The sequence below is a fragment of the Schistocerca gregaria genome, chromosome 4 (assembly GCF_023897955.1).
Source record: "Schistocerca gregaria isolate iqSchGreg1 chromosome 4, iqSchGreg1.2, whole genome shotgun sequence".
Classification (NCBI taxonomy): domain Eukaryota; kingdom Metazoa; phylum Arthropoda; class Insecta; order Orthoptera; family Acrididae; genus Schistocerca; species Schistocerca gregaria.
The window spans coordinates 656694016-656711610 of record NC_064923.1 but is presented as its reverse complement, the minus strand read 5'-3'; the positions used below and the strand labels follow the sequence as shown (position 1 = coordinate 656711610).

Here is a 17595-nt window from a genome sequence, read left to right as displayed (position 1 = left end):
TACTGACGAACCGATTCCACAGACCGAACGTAAGGAGAGGGGCTAGTGTAATTGTTTAATACAAACCATACAAAATGGACGGAAGTATCTTTTTTAACACAAACCTACGTTTTTAAATGGAACCACATTAGTTTTGTTAGCACATCTGAACATATAAACAAATACAAATCAGTGCCGTTTGTTGCATTGTAAAATGCTAATTACATCCGGAGATATTGTAACCTAAAGTTGACGCTTGAAACCACCAACGTTCAGTAGCGTGTTGTAACAAACACGGGCCACGGTCGGCGAGCAGCATCTGCAGGGACATGTTTGCAATGACGACCGTGTTTACTAGTGTGGCTGTAGTGCACTGTTGTGGTTTGGTCTACCTGTCGCAGTGTCCACATTTAGCGCTTGCTGCTATTGTTATTCTGCATTCGTCTCCGCACGCAGACCAACTGCAGTACACCATGTTACCAGACGTGTGTGATAGTGTAGTGTTGTAGGAACTGTGACCATGGTGTATTCGAACTCTGAAAAGGCGGAGATGATACTCATCTATGGCGAGTGTCAACGAAATGCAGCTGAAGCCTGCAGGGTGTATGCAGAACAGTACCCGGACAGAGAGCATCCAACGTGCCGCACATTGCAATACATCTACCGCCAACTGTATGCAACAGGTATGGTCGTAGCTCGCAAATGGGTCCGTAACAGGCCCATCACAGGAGAAGCGGGTGCAGGAGGTGTGTTAGCTGCTGTTGCCATGAATCCACACATGAGTACACGGGACACTGAGAGAGCTGCTGGACTGAGTCAAAGTAGTGTCATGCACATACTGCATCGTCACCGCTACATCAGCAATTACATGGTGATGACTTTAATCATCGAGTGCAATTCTGTCAATGGGCATTAACAGAGAATGCGTTGCAGTTCTACCTGTTTACCGATGAAGCGGGTTTCACAAACCACGGGGCAGTGAATCTACGGAACATGTATTACTGGTCTGTGGACAATCCTCGCTGGCTCAGACAGGTAGAGCGACAGCGACCATGGTCTCTAAATGTATGATTTGGAATGATTGGCGACCACCTCATTGGTCCTCACGTCATTGCAGGGGCCCAAACAGCTGCAACATACATCGCGTTTCTACAGAATGATCTGCCAACGTTGCTCGAAAACGTGTCACTGGAAACGCGTCGACGTATGTGATATCAGCATGATGGTGCACCTGCACATTCCGCAATTAACACTAGGTTGACCCTTGACAGGATGTTCGACAGGCGTTTCATGGGACGTGGAAGACACATAAATTGGCCATCCTGTTCTCTTGATCTTACACCTCAGGACTTCTTTCTGTGGCGTACGTTAAAGGAGAATGTGTACTGTGATGTGCCTACAACCCCAGAGGATATGAAACAACGTATTGTGGCAGCCTGGGGCGACATTACACCAGATGTACTGCGGCGTGTACGACATTCATTACACCAGAGATTGCAATTGTGTGCAGCAAATGACGACCACCACATTGAACATCTATTGGCCTGACATCTCGGGACACACTCTATTCCACTCCATAATTGAAAACGGAAACCACGTGTGTACGTGTACCTCACCCCTCATGGTAATGTACATGTGGATCAATGAAAAACACCAATAAAAAGGTGTTAGCATGTGGACGTAATGTGCTGTTCCAGTCTCTTCTGTACCTAAGGTCCATCACCGTTCCCTTTGGATCCCTACGTAATTCGGTGCTCTCCAATATGCACGATCGAACAGCGGAGGAGTGGTACTCAAGTGTCAACTTTAGGTTACAATATCTCCGGATGTAATTAACATTTTACTATGCAACAAATGGCACTGATTACGTATTTTCTTGTATGTTCAGATGTGTTAACAAAACTAATGGGGTTCCATTTAAAAAAACGTAGGTTTGTGTTAAAAAACATACTTCCGTGCATTTTGTATGATTTGTATTAACCAATTACTCTAGCCCCTCTCCTCACGTTCGGTCTGTGGAATCGATTCGCCAGTATTTGTTGTGTTTTACGAAATATATCCAGCGGTAATGTTAGGTGACTCACCCTCTACATTGTGAACAATGTGATAGATACTGTTATAATTGAAAATGCTTAACGGTCACCAAAAAGATTGTGATACAGCTTATAAATGTGAAGAATGTAGAAGGAATTGTTTGAGATTTAAAGTACATAACTGAAGCTTTGAAAGATTTAGAAGCCATGGTCTGGAATTAGAAATTAAAATCATAAACGTTACATGCAATACAAAATACAAAAGTGTAGTGTATGTGAAAGAAAATTTACTGAAGAATGTATAGTCAAAGCTCGTCAAAACTGAAGTAAAATGGTTTTCATGTTTATATAGAATAAAAATGCATTAATAAAATTTAAAATCCTTAAGGTACTATATCATAAGTTGCTGGAAATATTCTTTCTTCATGCTGAAATGAGAATTCTTTCTTAACTTCCTTGCTGATTAAATTTTTAATTTTTACCTCTTTAGTTATTTGGTTGTGCTCTAATTGTAACTTTCCTTCCACTTCATCCTTAATTAATCTTATCATAGAATCACCATTGAGCTTTTGAATATACTCTTTATTAAAAGATTATTATGTTTTTTAATGTTGGAAATGCAATAGTATAGTTACAGGAAAACAGTTTAAGTCTCATAAAAAAAAGAAACCAAAGACGATTCTTTGTACCTATACTGAATAGTACAGGTGCTTTGATCATGTAGCTTGACAAGAAACAGGAATACATATTCTAGATTTCATGACAGTTCACAATTTTAATTTTGACACTGTTAACAAATTTAAAACAAACAATGAATTCTGTAAGTGGATGATAGATAATGAACATAATGATTATACAGATATAGCTCATTATGCTAAAGGATATTACTCATAGTTTATTTTGAAATATTGTGTTGAAAATACAATAAAGCCATATAATACCTACACAGGAATTCAATTAGGCCTAAAAATTATTGATAGCAATATTTTTGTACAAGGATCACTTAGTAGTTTTTCTAAAACATTTGATCTGAAAGCACTAAAGAAAGAACATTTCCCACATTCATTAAACATAAGTAAAACGAAAATTACATAAGGGCAATTACTTATATCAAATATTATAAAGCCGATAATATGAAACTGAGAGATAGGGAAATATTTCTCAAACAGTATAGACAAAAAGTTAAGAAAACTGTGTGTTCAATATGAGGAAACAAATTAGTGAGTATTGCAGTTCTGACATAGATATACTGACAAGAGATTGTTTGGAACTAAGGAAACAGCTCCCTGAATTAGCAAATGAAGATCCAGCCTGCTATTTAACAGTTGCTGGAGGCTGTGTAGCTATATACAAATATAAATATTAATCTATTGGAAAAATTGCTGTATTGGTAAAGAACAAAAGGAAAATTATAGTAAACACTCTACAGCTTAGTTAAACAGTTTAAATGATATCCAACAGTCTATAATGGTGCTGAAGTAAATGTACCTGGAGCTAAAGAAGATGGCTTTAATAAAGAAATCAATACTGTTTATCTATACCATGGCTGTTTTTGGCATGGTTGTAACAAACACTTTAAAACTGAAAAATCAAAATCAAGAATGAATGGATTATTTATATCAAAAGAAATTATCAAGAAGTACAGAAATACGAAATTGAGTTTATAATTTAATAGGGATCTCAAAATGTAATTGGATTAACTAAGCAGTGTACAAAAAACTTAAGAAATTATTTGTCGAACCACCAAGAATGCTTTTTATAGAGGTCATACAAATGCAATAAAATTAAGAGCTAAAGCAGATAGCATTAACACAAAAATAAGATATATTGATGTGTGTACCCTCTATCAAACTGTAGAATATTATGGCTATTTTCCTATAGGTCATTCCGCAAAAATATATGAACCAAAAGATTATAATAGTGAATGTTAAACGCTTATAAACTGTGAAGTACCGGCACGTAGAGTATTGTGTCATCTTGTTTTACCTATATGAATCAAGACCAATAAAAATAAAAAACTGTTGTTTCTTTTATGTGTAAAATTTGGAAAAGAAAGAATGCATAAACGTAATCACAATTATGAAGAAAGAAATTTTATTGGAACTTGTACAACTGATGAAGTAAATAAAGATATAAAATATTAAATATCTACAAACTGTAGACTTTTAGAAGTAAAAGCAACATGTTTAAAATGACACGAAATATTTTATGAAAATATCTTTAGAAACCAGTAAACATAATTTTGAAACTAATAAGATTTATATAAAATATGTAAAATAAAACTAGGTATCGACTTAGATATTGATAAAATAAAAAGAAAAACCATGAAAACACGCTGTTGATCAAATATATCTGAATTAATTATGGGGAAATTTGGACAATGGCAAAATATGAGTAAAACTAAATATGTGACAGATTTTCAATAACTTTATGAGATACTGTTAGGTGATCGGTTGGATAATATAGATATGAATTTTATTAATGACATTATGGTTCAGATGAAGTACAATTTCAAGGATTATTTTGAGGAAAGTAACACAGCTATAGATATAAAGATAGTATCTGTTCTGAAAGAACAGTTACCAATAATGACCATGCAGCCTCTCTAGAGAGAAATGATACTTAATCGAAACCCTCAGCTGCTAACAGATGTTGATGTACCTCAATGGGGCAGTTGAAAATATGTGCCCCGACCGGGACTTTAACCTGGTATCTCCTGCTTACATGCAGTCGCTCTATCCATCTGAGCCAGATATGAATGTTTTTTATAGCAGCAGTCATTACATCAAATGCAAGACTTAGATTATATGATATATGATATAAGCTGGGAAAAGCTCTTATATCTTTTGATACGGATGGTATAGTATATATTGATAATGGTGTAAATACTGTGGGAACAATCTGTATGCTAGGTGAATGGACCTATGAATAAGAAATAATGGGATTAGGGATTGGGCTTCAACTGGACCTAAAAGTTATCACTTCAAGAAAAATGAGAAAAATGTGGAGAGAAAAATAAAGAGTATATTCAAAAGCTCAATGGTGAAACTATGATAATATTAATTGAGGATGAAGTGGATGGAAAGTTACAATTAGAGCACAAGCAAATAACTAGAGAGATAAACATTAAAAATTTGATCAGCAAGAAAGTTAAGAACGAATTCTCATTTCAGTATGAAGAAAGAATATTTCCAGAAACTTATGATATAGTACCATAATGATTTTAAATTTTATTAATGCATTTTTATTCTATATAAATGAAAGCCTTACTAAAGAAGCTTAACAACACTAGCAATACTAATATGTTTTAAAATAGTAGAGAGTTATAAGTAAATTTTTTCTTTAACTTTTCTGGTTGTGAATATTTGTATACTAGATATGGAGAAAAATGTGTCTGGTACTGAACAATGAATTAAAAAATTGTTTTGGCAACATATGTTTGAAAATAATTACTGATTGGGATTTTCAGTTTTTGGAACCAGGTGTTGCGGCCACATGTAGTAAGCGTTACTTCATGCAGTGGAGAATGGCAAAAGAGAGGCAGCGTGCGACCGAGGCATTCTGAAGTAAATGCGGCACAGATAGCCTTGCTGACAGTAGCAGTCTACCAACGAGCTGACCAAGGATGCACACAGACCGAGCGCCGAGCGAACCTGGAGAGTCCTGAGTAAGGGGAAGTGAGGCGAGAACTCTAAGTTGTACTGCAATATACTGTGGGAGTAATAACATAAAGCTACCACCGAGGGTAAAAAGCGTCCTCCTCCCGGATATAAATAGTGGAGCACAGGCAGCTACAGACAGAAGCCATTAGGAAGCAGTTCGGATCTGAGGATAGACGTGGTCCGTGTCCGAATGTTCAGTCTTCGTAGGTGACGATTCCGGAAGTCTGTTTCAGCTCACAGGAGTCATCCGTTAGCCGCCAGATGTCAACTTCAGTTCTAGGGGTCGGGCCGAGTTCGGTCAGCACCACGGCTGACTAACTACGGCGAGAACTTTCAGCAGGACCGGCCGCAGCGCGGTCTTGGTCACAGGCGCCGCCGGGGACCGACGCCCGGACTTCACGGAAAACCCGGCCACGGCGCGTGGTCCGTCCATGACAGGACCTCGTGGACATCGCGACTGACGGCTTTCCAGCCGACGGTGCAGCAGGCGTCGGCAGCTGCCCTCACGGCTCCGTGGGCGAGAGGCGGCGAGTTCATCTCAACCACAGGGCATCCTGGCTTGAGTGGAGCACTGGTGGCCTGAGGTTCCGAGTGCGATCAGCGGCGCGCATTGTCGGAGAATCTACACAGCAGCAGCCAGGTGGAGGGATCCGCAGGGCTGGGCAGCGACGACGAGGGAGAAATTGTAAAGAAAGTGCAATAAATAATTGTAAAACTCCACGCCGTCTCAGTCTTTGGCGCAGCCACTGTGTCTGCTGCTAATTAGTAACAAACGGCCGTAACAAGAGGTGCAGAAGTCGTAACAAGTGGCTTCTTCACCATGTAGCAAGTACTGCAGAAGTCGTAACAAGTGGCCATCTGTCGTAACAGAGGGAATATTAAATCGAGATTTGATAGAATGACCATTCCCCACTAAAATTTGATTTATCAAAATAAATTTTGCAAAATTAATTCTTGTGCACTCAAATTGCTCATCATTTTCAACAAAAATTTTATTTTATTGAAAAGCTTTTCGAATGAATTCTAGTGCACTCAGAATTTTCGATGTAGTATACGGTTGAGTGCACTAGGAGTTGAGTATACTAGGAGTGTTTTTTAATGTACAACATTTTTATGAATTTTATAAAGCTAATTGTTTTTAGATATAAATTTTTTAAATGCAGCTTCATAAAATTCATAAAAAAGTTTGTGCATTAAAAACATAGTTTGTGCACTCGACATACCCACTTACTACTTTTGTACTCTCTAGAGCCATGATATGTCTTCAAATGAAACTATTGTCCTGCATGAGGTGTACAATTTTCAGAATTATTTATTTTTGTCCAATTTCGACTTTTTCATTATAATAAAGCAACATTCAGAAAACGTTTATGTATCATGTTGCAAAATAATGCATCTGCATGACGATATACCACGAAAACAAGTTACATTGGTACATGAAATGATGTGGATTACACTTTCTTGTTCCTCAGTGTATACTTAATTTATGTTGTATGTGGTTCCCCCACATATATTACAAGCACTTGTCCCTATTTCTTACTGATCGCTCTGGCTCCACGGGTGGGCTGTTTGTTTTTCTTGCAACATATGTTGTAACGTCTTACAAAAAGGTTATCTAAATGCTGATTGATAATGACTAAAAAGTCGTAATTTGCCAATACCAAATAAATTTGAAAATTATACAGCCCGAAACGGACGAAGTTTTCATTTGAAAACTGATATCCGGTAGTTTGCTCTTCAGTCCGAGAGGCAGAAATTGTGCACATGCCTTCAATTGTAGTGCAGTTACATCGATGTTGTCCGGTAGAAAATTATTGCATTCGACGTAACAAGAATTCATCTCAAAAGCATCTTCGTCTGCATCTTTGTTAACAGTAACTTTCTTGCCTTGAAGAACGATTCCTCTAATATGGTAGCCATGTTGAAATCGAGTCAACTGTCTTGACGAAGTGTTATATTTCCTTTCAGTCTTCAGTTTCATGAACTCTCCTGCTAAAACTATTGACATTGGCTCTTAAACGAGATCTTCTGCTAACTCAAGTGTAGTGCTTAGATTGTAGTTTTTCAAGTGCTCTGTCAGCTGTATTTGTAAAATTTAACATCTTTTCTTTATTTTCTTTCAGTCTCTCGCTGTTCGTTTGCTTAACCCATAATCAAGAGAAAGTTTCAGAGCAGATTCTTCCTTTTCATATTTATGGCCCCTTAGAATAACACATGTGTGTCATCTTCCTAGCACATGTAAAATGTTCTGTAACTTCTGCAACAACATGAAACGTGATCTAGATGAACTCTTATTGTCACGATCCATTTTAGAGGCAACAGTACTATGATATCCATCGGTACCTTGAGAAGTACAATCAACGATCCACTATTCCTGGTAATGTTAAACGGTACGGTTTCATTTCGTACCAACATAGAACAAGAATTCTGAAGGTAAACCAGCTCAGACGAAAACCTAAACCATTTTTCTTCACTGTCGACAATTAGTGAGATGAAAATTATCGACCTTTAGCTCCTTGGAATACGGTGAGGCAACTATACTGACAGGAAAAGCGGCCGCGAACACGTTACTTGAAGATGAAATGGGAATCCATCGGTGGGATTGGAGACCTCATCGTCTAGTGTCGGTAAAACATGAGTCGCATACATAATAGTGTGATCTAAAAGAAAATATTCATTCTAATTATAACGGAATGAATCAGGCTTGCTTTTTAATTTTTTTTCAAATCGGCGAGTGTTGCACGAATTATCCGCAAACCAGATAATACTCTCCATGTTAATGTAGTTTCCTGTACATGGACATGCAACACGTCAATTAAACTCAATGCTAGTGATGTTACTCCATTGACAAAATGCATCTACAAAATATAAATATATTTAATCTCATTTATTACATTATCGCATAAAGCGGATTTTCGCACAGGTAGTAGCATGGAATAATAAGCGTTCTGTCAGAGAGCATACCGAAGAGCAACAAAATGAGAATCGCAGTGTAACAATCGCCTCGCGCAGCCAACCGTCTGGTTCCCCCACACAGTCCACACATTTCGGCCTTCAAAATTCCAGTGAAACACATCTGTAAGTACACTGATGAATCGCAGATAGCACTTCTTTTTAATTTGGAACTTTCGGCTACCGTATCGTCTTAATGCTTCTCACTTCTACGAAAACGTTACGAGCTTCGCAGGAGTATGAGGAGATGGGCGTGCTTGCTTGTCGTCATTCCAATTCTGCCACTATCTTCATTGCTTCTTATGAGTTACCTCCTATCACTTACAAAATTTGACTTTTCTGTAGAACTACGAATTGTTGTTTTAAACTGAAATGCCAACACGTTACTGATACAGCGTGAATCGCGTTGTACGTAACACCCCTATTACTTGGCGAACGTTTCTAGGTATCAAAACGAGATTTCCGGTAAATAGAAGCATGCAAAGAGGTACGCAGTTATGCCACATGATTAATAGCATTCACTCTTGTATCAGCCGAGATACTGAAGCAAGTACATGTTGTTGTCCTTTTTATATCGAAGCTCAACTAGACGGTGTTCACCATGCCTTTCAAATTTATTACATTTCTAGAATATTTATGTGCAACATTTCAGCGCTAACATTTACAAGCGTAAAATCATCGCACTCTTGTTTTGATGAACTTTCGAATGCCGTTAAAAATACATCGTTCCATTAGATACACCGTACTAACTACAGTATCTCGTTTGATACAAGAGTTAAGAGATTGAATCATGCAACTCTATTACATGCTGCTCCACGTACTGTCATTCGCCAAAAATCTCGTTTCGATATCTAACCGCCAGTCACAATACCAACAGCGTGTTACGTCTTATGTGACTCATCCCATACGACAGCCAGAGCAGTATTTATTGAGACACGTACAATTTTATGAAGACAATGAGCAACTATAATCTTTGTACACATATATTTATATCCTGAGAATTGGTATGTAGTGCAGTGCCAGGAATACTTGTCATTATTTTACAACATTTTATAAATTCTTTACATTCCATTCACGGAGGGCATTTGGGAAGAATGAGTGCTTACCTGTATACAGCTCTGTAATCGATGTATTTTAAGTTTCAAGTATAGGAGTAACAGTCACAGGGCATACTTCTGTGTTCTGTGAAAAGATCCCGCCCTCCTCCCAAAAATTCGGTTGTGATAACACTGACCTGCACTGGAGCCTGAGATGTAGGTTCATCGTTGTAAATATTCGCTTCCTGCTTCTTCTTCTTTGTCTTGTATCGGCCATTTACGGACCATGATTCGTTTCGTACGGTATTTATTACACATAAAATGTATCTGTGTGTTCCCTCTTTATGACAGGTTCAGCGACTGCTAATTTAGAGCATAAAAAGTTGTTATTAATATTCGCTCCGTGTTTAAGACACATTTTTTTGAAAATAAGTTATGTTGTAAAGTAAATACAGGAACTTTGTATTACTTGTGCATAATATAGAAATCACGAACATTATGTTGATGAATGATACATATACAGAAACACAGTACATCAAATTATACACCCCCAATACACATGAGTGTGGTATTCCAATATGGATCGTACAAACTTTTTACAACGTATCGTTTTGTAGTCGCACTGTAGTTTTCCAGTTTTCTGCTAACAAATCGAAGCCTCCTACTTGCTTTACCAACAGTTGAGCCTCCACGATGAATCCACATCATACTTGCATGTCCACATGTTACTGCCACCATATTTATATATTTACCGAAGTATACAATTTTATATCTTTAAATCACAAGCCTTGCACTAGGTTGCTATCTTTCCACCAGACTGGATGTTGGGATCATGGGTTGGATGCCTGTGGGAGGCAAACATTCTTGACAAGCTTGACGAGGATAATTTCCAAGAATATTTGCCTATTGTCTCTCCTGATGGTGTTAATTAAGTCTTAAGCCTTTTCACTTGTACACTTACTACAACAATCGAGCTGACTTCTTTAACTCCAGATGCATTATCCCATGAATGATGGACCGATGAGATGGCTGTTTAATCCTTCAGCCCCCCCCCCCCCTCTTCTCAAAGCAGTCAACCAACTGATACCATTCAGTAAGTCGTTAATACAAATTCTTCTATCACACTTCTGTGGGGCACTTACGAAATTTCTTCTGTATTTGTTGATAAATCCAGCACAGATATTACGTAATATGTCTCACTTCCAAAGCAAAAATTATAATATTTTAATTTAATAAATTTTACTGTGGCAGTGAAATTGTGTTCTACACTGATGAAAAAAAACCAACACCAAAAAATAATTAATGTAGAGTAATGGAATTTCGGGAATACATTTGTCTAAGTAATATATTTAAGTAAGTAATTACCATTAAGATCACTGGTTATTGTAAGTGGGGGATGTTGTTGTTGTCTTCAGTCCTGAGACTGGTTTGATGCACCTCTCCATGCTACACGATCCTGTGCAAGTTTCTTCATCTCCCAGTACCTACTGCGACCTACATCCTTCTGAATCTGCTTAGTGTATTCATTTCTTGGTCTCCCTCTACGATTTTTACCCTCCACACTGCCCTCCAATGCTAAATTTGTGATCCCTTGATGCCGCAAAACATGTCCTACCAACCGGTCCCTTCTTTTTGTCAAGTTGTGCAACAAACCAATTCTATTCAATACCTCCTCATTAGTTATGTGATCTACCCATCTAATCTTCAGCATTCTTCTTTAGCACCACATTTCGAAAGCTTCTATTCTCTTCCTGCCCAAACTATTTATTGTCCATGTTTCACTTCCATACATGGCTACACTCCATACAAATACTTTCAGAAACGACTTCCTGACACTTAAATCCATACTCGATGCTAACAAATTTCTCTTCTTCAGAAACGCTTTCCTTGTCATTGTCAGTCTACATTTTGTATCTGCTCTACTTCGACCATCATCAGTTATTTTGCTCCCCAAATACCAAAACCCCTTTACTACTTTAAGTGTCTCATTTCCTAATCTAATTCCCTCAGCATCACACGACTTAATTCGACTACATTCAATTATCCTCGTTTTGCTTTTGTTGATATTCATCTTATATCCTCCTTTCAAGACACTGTCCATTCCGTTCAACTACTCTTCCAAGTCCTTTCCTGTCTCTGACAGAATTACAATGTCATCGGCGAACCTCAAAGTTTTTATTTCTTCTCCATGGATTTCAAAATCTACTCCGAAATTTTCTTTTGTTTCCTTTACTGCTTGCTCGATATACAGATTGAATAACATTGGGAAGAGGCTACAACCCTGTCTCACTCCCTTCCCAACCACTGCTTCCCTTTCATGTCCCTCGACTCTTATAACTGCCATCTGGTTTCTGTACAAATTGTAAATAGCCTTTCGCTCCCTGTATTTTACCCCTGCCACCTTTATAATTCGAAAGAGAGTATTCCAGTCAACATTGTCAAAAGCTTTCTCTAAGTCTACAAACATAGGTTTGCCTTTTCTTAATCTTTCTTCTAAGATAACTCGTAAGGTCAGTATTGCCTCACGTGTCCCAACATTTCTACGGAATCCAAACTGATTTTCCCAGAGGTCGGCTTCTACCAGTTTTTACATTCGTCTGTAAGGAATTCACGTTAGTATTTTGCAGCTGTGGCTTATTAAACTGATTGTTCGGTAATTTTCACATCTGTTAGCACCTGCTTTCTTTGGGATTGGAATTATTATATTCTACTTGAAGTCTAAGGGTACTTCGCCTGTCTCATACATCTTGCTCCCCAGATGGTAGAGTTTGGTAAGGACTGGCTCTCCCAAGGCTGTTAGTAGTTCTAATGGAATGTTGTCTACTTCGGGGGCCTTGTTTTGGCTCAGGCCTTTCGGTACTCTGTCAAACTCTTCACGCAGTATTGTATCTCCCATTTCATCTTCATCTACATCCTCTTCCATTTCCATAATATTGTCCTCAAGTACATCGCCCTTGTATAGACCCTCTATATACTCCTTCTACCTTTCTGCTTTCCCTTCTTTGGTTAGGACTGGGTTTTGCATCTGAGCTCTTGATATTCATACATGTGGTTCTCTTTTCTCCAAAGGTCTCTTTAATTTCCTGTAGGCAGTATCTATCTTACCCCTAGTGAGATAAGCCTCTACATCCTTACATTTATCCTCTAGCCATCCCTGCTTAGCCATTTTGCACTTAATGTCGATCTCATTTTTGAGACGTTTGTATTCCTTTTTGCCTGCTTCATTTACTGCGTTTTTATGTTTCCTCCTTTCATCAATTAAATTCAATATTTCTTCAGTTACTAACCCTTGTATTTTTACCTACTTGATCCTCTGCTGCCTTTACTACTTCATCCCTCAAAGCTACCCATTCTTCTTCTACTGTACTTCTTTCCCCCACTGCTGTCAATTGTTCCCTTATGCTCTCCCTGAAACTCTGCACAACCTCTGGTTTAATCAGTTTATCCAGGTACCATCTCCTTAAATTCCCACCTTTTAGCAGTTTCTTCAATTTTAATCTACAAATCATAACCAATAGATTGTGGCCAGAGTCCACATCTGCCCCTGGAAACGTCTTACAATTTAAAACCTGGTTCCTAAATCTCTGTCTCACCATTATATAATCTATCTGATACCTTTTAGTATCTCCAGGATTCTTCCATGTATTCAACCTTCTTTTATGATTCTTGAAACTTGTGTTAGCTATGATTAAGTTATGCTCTGTGCAAAATTCTACCAGGCGGCTTCCTCTTTCATTTCTTAGCCCCAATCCATAGTCACCTACTACGTTTCCTTCTCTCCCTTTTCCTACACTCGAATTCCTGTCACCCATGACTATTAAATTTTCGTCTCCCTTCACTATCTGAATAATTTCTTTTATCTCATCATACATTTCATCAATTTCTTCATCATCTGCAGAGCTAGTTGGCATATAAACTTGTACTACTGTAATAGGCGTGGGCTTCGTATCTATCTTGGCCACAATAACGCATTCACTATGCTGTTGTAGTAGCTTACCCGCACTCCTATTCATTATTCCTGCATTGCCCCTATTCGATTTGGGTTTTATAACCCTGTGTTCACTTGACCAAAAGTTTTGTTTTTCCTGCCACCGAACTTCACTAATTCTCACTATATCTAACCTTAACCTATCCATTTCCCTTTTTAAATGAAGGGAGCTGACATTCCACGCTCCGACCCGTAGAACGCCAGTTTTCTTTCTCCTGATAAGGACATCCTCTTGAGTAGTCCCCGCCCGGAGATCCGAATGGGGGACTATTTTACCTCCGGAATATTTTACCCAAGAGGACGCCATCATCATTTAATTATACAGTAAAGCTGCATGCCCTCGGGAAAAATTACGGCCGTAGTTTCCCCTTGCTTTCAGCTGTTCGCAGTACCAGCACAGCAAGGCCGTTTTGGTTATTGTTACAAGGCCAGATCAGTCAATCATCCAGACTGTTGCCCCTGCAACTACTGAAAAGGCTGCTGCCCCTCTTCAGGAACCACACGTTTGTCTGGCCTCTCAACAGATACCCCTCCGTTGTGGTTGCACCTACGGTACGGCCATCTGTATCGCTGAGGCACGCAAGCCTCCCCACCAGCGGCAAGGCTCATGGTTCATGGGGGAAGGAAGTGGGGCAGAAGCCATTGAAAATGCGAAGTGCTGCTACATTAACAACCGGTGTAACCGCCAGAATGTTGAATGCAAACATATGTGTTGTACAAGTGCCAGATCTCAGTTTGTGGTATGGTGTTCTACACATGTTGCACTTCATCGGCGAATACATGGACGATTAATGTTGTTTGTGGATGACGCTGGAGTAGTCATCCAATTACGTCCCGTACTTGCTCAGTTGGAGACAGATCTAGTGATCGAGTAGGCCAAGGCAACATGTCGACAATCTGTGGGGCATGTTGGATTACAACAACGGTATGTGGGCGAGCGTTATCCTTTTGGAAAACACCCTTTGGAATGCTGTTCGTGAATGGCAGCGCAATAGGTCGAATGACGAATGTTCATCGGAGGTGAGGGTGTCATCTGGAGTGCTCCAGGGAAGTGTGGTAGGTCCGCTGTTGTTTTCTATCTACATAAATGATCTTTTGGATAGGGTGGATAGCAAAGTGCGGCTCTTTGCTGATGATGCTGTAGTGTACGGGAAGGTGTCATCGTTGAGTGGTTGTAGGACGATACAAGATGAGTTGGACAGGATTTGTGATTGGTGTAAAGAATGGCAACTAACTACAAATATAGATAAATGTAAATTAATGCAGATGAATAGGAAAAATAATCCCATAATATTTGAATATTCCATTAGTAGTGTAGAGCTTGACACAGTCACGTCGATTAAATATTTGGGCGTAACATTGCAGAGCGATATGAAGTGGGACAAGCATGTAATGGCAGTTGTGGGGGAGGAGGATAGTCGTTTTCGGTTCATTGGTAGAATTTTGGGAAGATGTGGTTCATCTGTAAAGGGGACCGCTTATAAAACAGTAATACGTCCTATTCTTGAGTACTGCTCCAGCGTTTGGGATCCCTATCAGGTCGGATTGAGGGAGGACATAGAAGCAGTTCAGAGGCGGGCTGCACGATTTGTTACTGGTAGGTTTGATCATCACGCGAGTGTTACGGAAATGCATCAGAATCTCGGGTGGGAGTCTCTGGAGGAAAGGAGGCGCTCTTTTCGTAAATCGCTTCTAAGGAAATTTAGAGAACCAGCATTTGAGGCTGACTGCAGTAAAATTTTACTTATATTTCGCGGAAAGACCACAAAGATAAGATACGAGAGATTAGGGCTCGTACAGAGGCATGTAGGCAGTCATTTTTCCCTCGTTCTGTTTGGGAGTGGAACAGGGAGAGAAGATGCTAGTTGTGGTACGAGGTACCTTCCGCCAGGCACCGTATGGTGGATTGCGGAGTATGTATGTAGATGTACAGACTGATGCACAAATTTGGATTCAGAGTGCGTGGCATAACCACGCGGGAGTGCCAACTTCTTAAATTACTGCGTTTTTGCAGTTTCTTGGCAAAATATAAGGTGAGTGAAACAGATAGTGTTGGTGGCGTTGAGAAACAACTTAAATCGTTAAAATTGTACCAAGTTTCAAGGGCCATTGGTATCCCTATTAGATTCTATCCTGAATTTGCAGATGAGTTAGCCCCTCTTTTAAGTATAACGTATCGTAGGTCCCTCGAACAAAAAACCATTCTTGATAGTTTGAAGATAGCACAGGTGACACCAGTCTACAAGACGGGTAGTTGAAGTTATCCACAAAACTACCGCCCAGTATCCGAGATATCGATTGGTTGTAGCATCTTAGAACATATTCTGAGCTCTAACATAATGAGGTATCCATGCCAACCAACATGGATTCTGAAAACATCGATGTTGTGAAACACAACTCGTACTGTTCTCGCATCATATACTGAAAGGCTTGGATCAAGACAGTCAGGTAAATACAGTATTTCTCGATTTCCAAAAGCGTTTGACTCACTACCACATATTCACTAATTAACAAAACTATGATTGTATGGGTTATCAAGTGAATTTTTGGCTGGCTTGAACATTTTCTGGTAGGGAGGAGACAGCAAATTTCTTGGATGATGAGTCATTCACAGATGTAGAAGGAACTCTGGTTGTGTTCCAAGGAAGTATGTTGGGACCATTGTTATTCATGTTGTATGTTAATGACCTTGCAGGCAGTCTTACAGTAGCCTCAGACATTTTGCAGATGATGCAGTTATCAATAATTAAATATGGTATGAAAAGGCTGCATAAATGATCAGTCAGGTCATAAGATTTCAAAGTGGTGCAAAGATTGGCAACTTGTTCTAAATGTTCAGAGACATAAGATTGTGCTCTTCACAAAACGAAAAACGTAGTATCCTAGGAGTATAATATCAACGAGTCACAGTTGTAACCGATCAACTCATACAAATAGCGGGGTAACGCTTTATAGGGAAATGAAATGGCATGATCACATAGGCTTAGTCGGGGTAAAGCAGGTGATAGTCTTCAGTTTACTGGTGGAATACTGGGGAAATGCAATCAGTCTACAAAGACGACTGCTCACAAATCTCTCATGCGACCCATCCTAGAACATGCTCAAGTGTGTCGGACCTGTACCACACAGAACCAACAAGGAAATTGAACGAATGCAACAAAGGGTAGTACGAATATCTCAGAGATGCTGAAGAAACTGAAATTCACACTCTTGAAGACGGCGGTACTCTGTATCGAAAAAGCCTGCTTACAAAGTTTCAAAAGTCGCCTTGAAATGATTATTGTAGGAATACGGTACAGTCCCTACGTATCGCTCACATAGGGATCGTGAGGACATGCACAGAGGCATTCAATCATTGTCCCTGCACTCCATATGTTGGTGGAAATGGAAGAAACACTAATAACTGGTACAATGTGGTATACCCTCTTCCATGCACTTCACAATGGTTGCAGAGAACAGATGTAGACATAGATGTAGATGCATGTGTGTCGTGCCTTAAATATTATCAGCGGTTTAAACTGTGGTTGCTACCAGCTACTTCTGTTGTGTGTCGAATGTTGGAAAGTCCATATTCTTACTCTCGTTCCACCATTCTGCTGAACCTAGTTTTAAACAGGGACATGGTCGATCACGACGTTCTGAAAAGTAAATAACGTCTCTTTACTGCTTGTTGGATTAATATACAAGGTGGTGTTCTTCCCAAAACGTGTCCTGAAGTGACTAGAACGAGTTAAACGCTGGCTTCAGCTAGAAAGAAGATGACAAGTGCTATCTTACTTCTTAGAAACAAATTGGAAACCTGTCTTACCTGATTCCCTCATTAATGACGAACTTCTTTCACCTTAATTAAGTCAGTTACAGAAGGCATGAGGTTCACGTTTTTTCGCCGAATTTTTTGTTGTTGTCTAGCATAGAATATAATTGTTGTGTAACACAGATAAGTA

General features: G+C 39.2%; 1 protein-coding gene across 1 annotated transcript in view; it reads left to right on the top strand.

Annotated features, from left to right (window-relative positions):
* The first annotated feature begins 8624 nt into the window (after positions 1-8624).
* The window catches only part of LOC126365793 (glutamic acid-rich protein-like), a 104597-nt gene continuing 95626 nt past the window's right edge, over positions 8625-17595 (top strand). The window contains exon 1 of the mRNA XM_050008375.1: positions 8625-8752. The gene's annotated coding sequence lies outside the window, so the exon portion shown is untranslated. The remainder of the gene's footprint in view (positions 8753-17595) is intronic.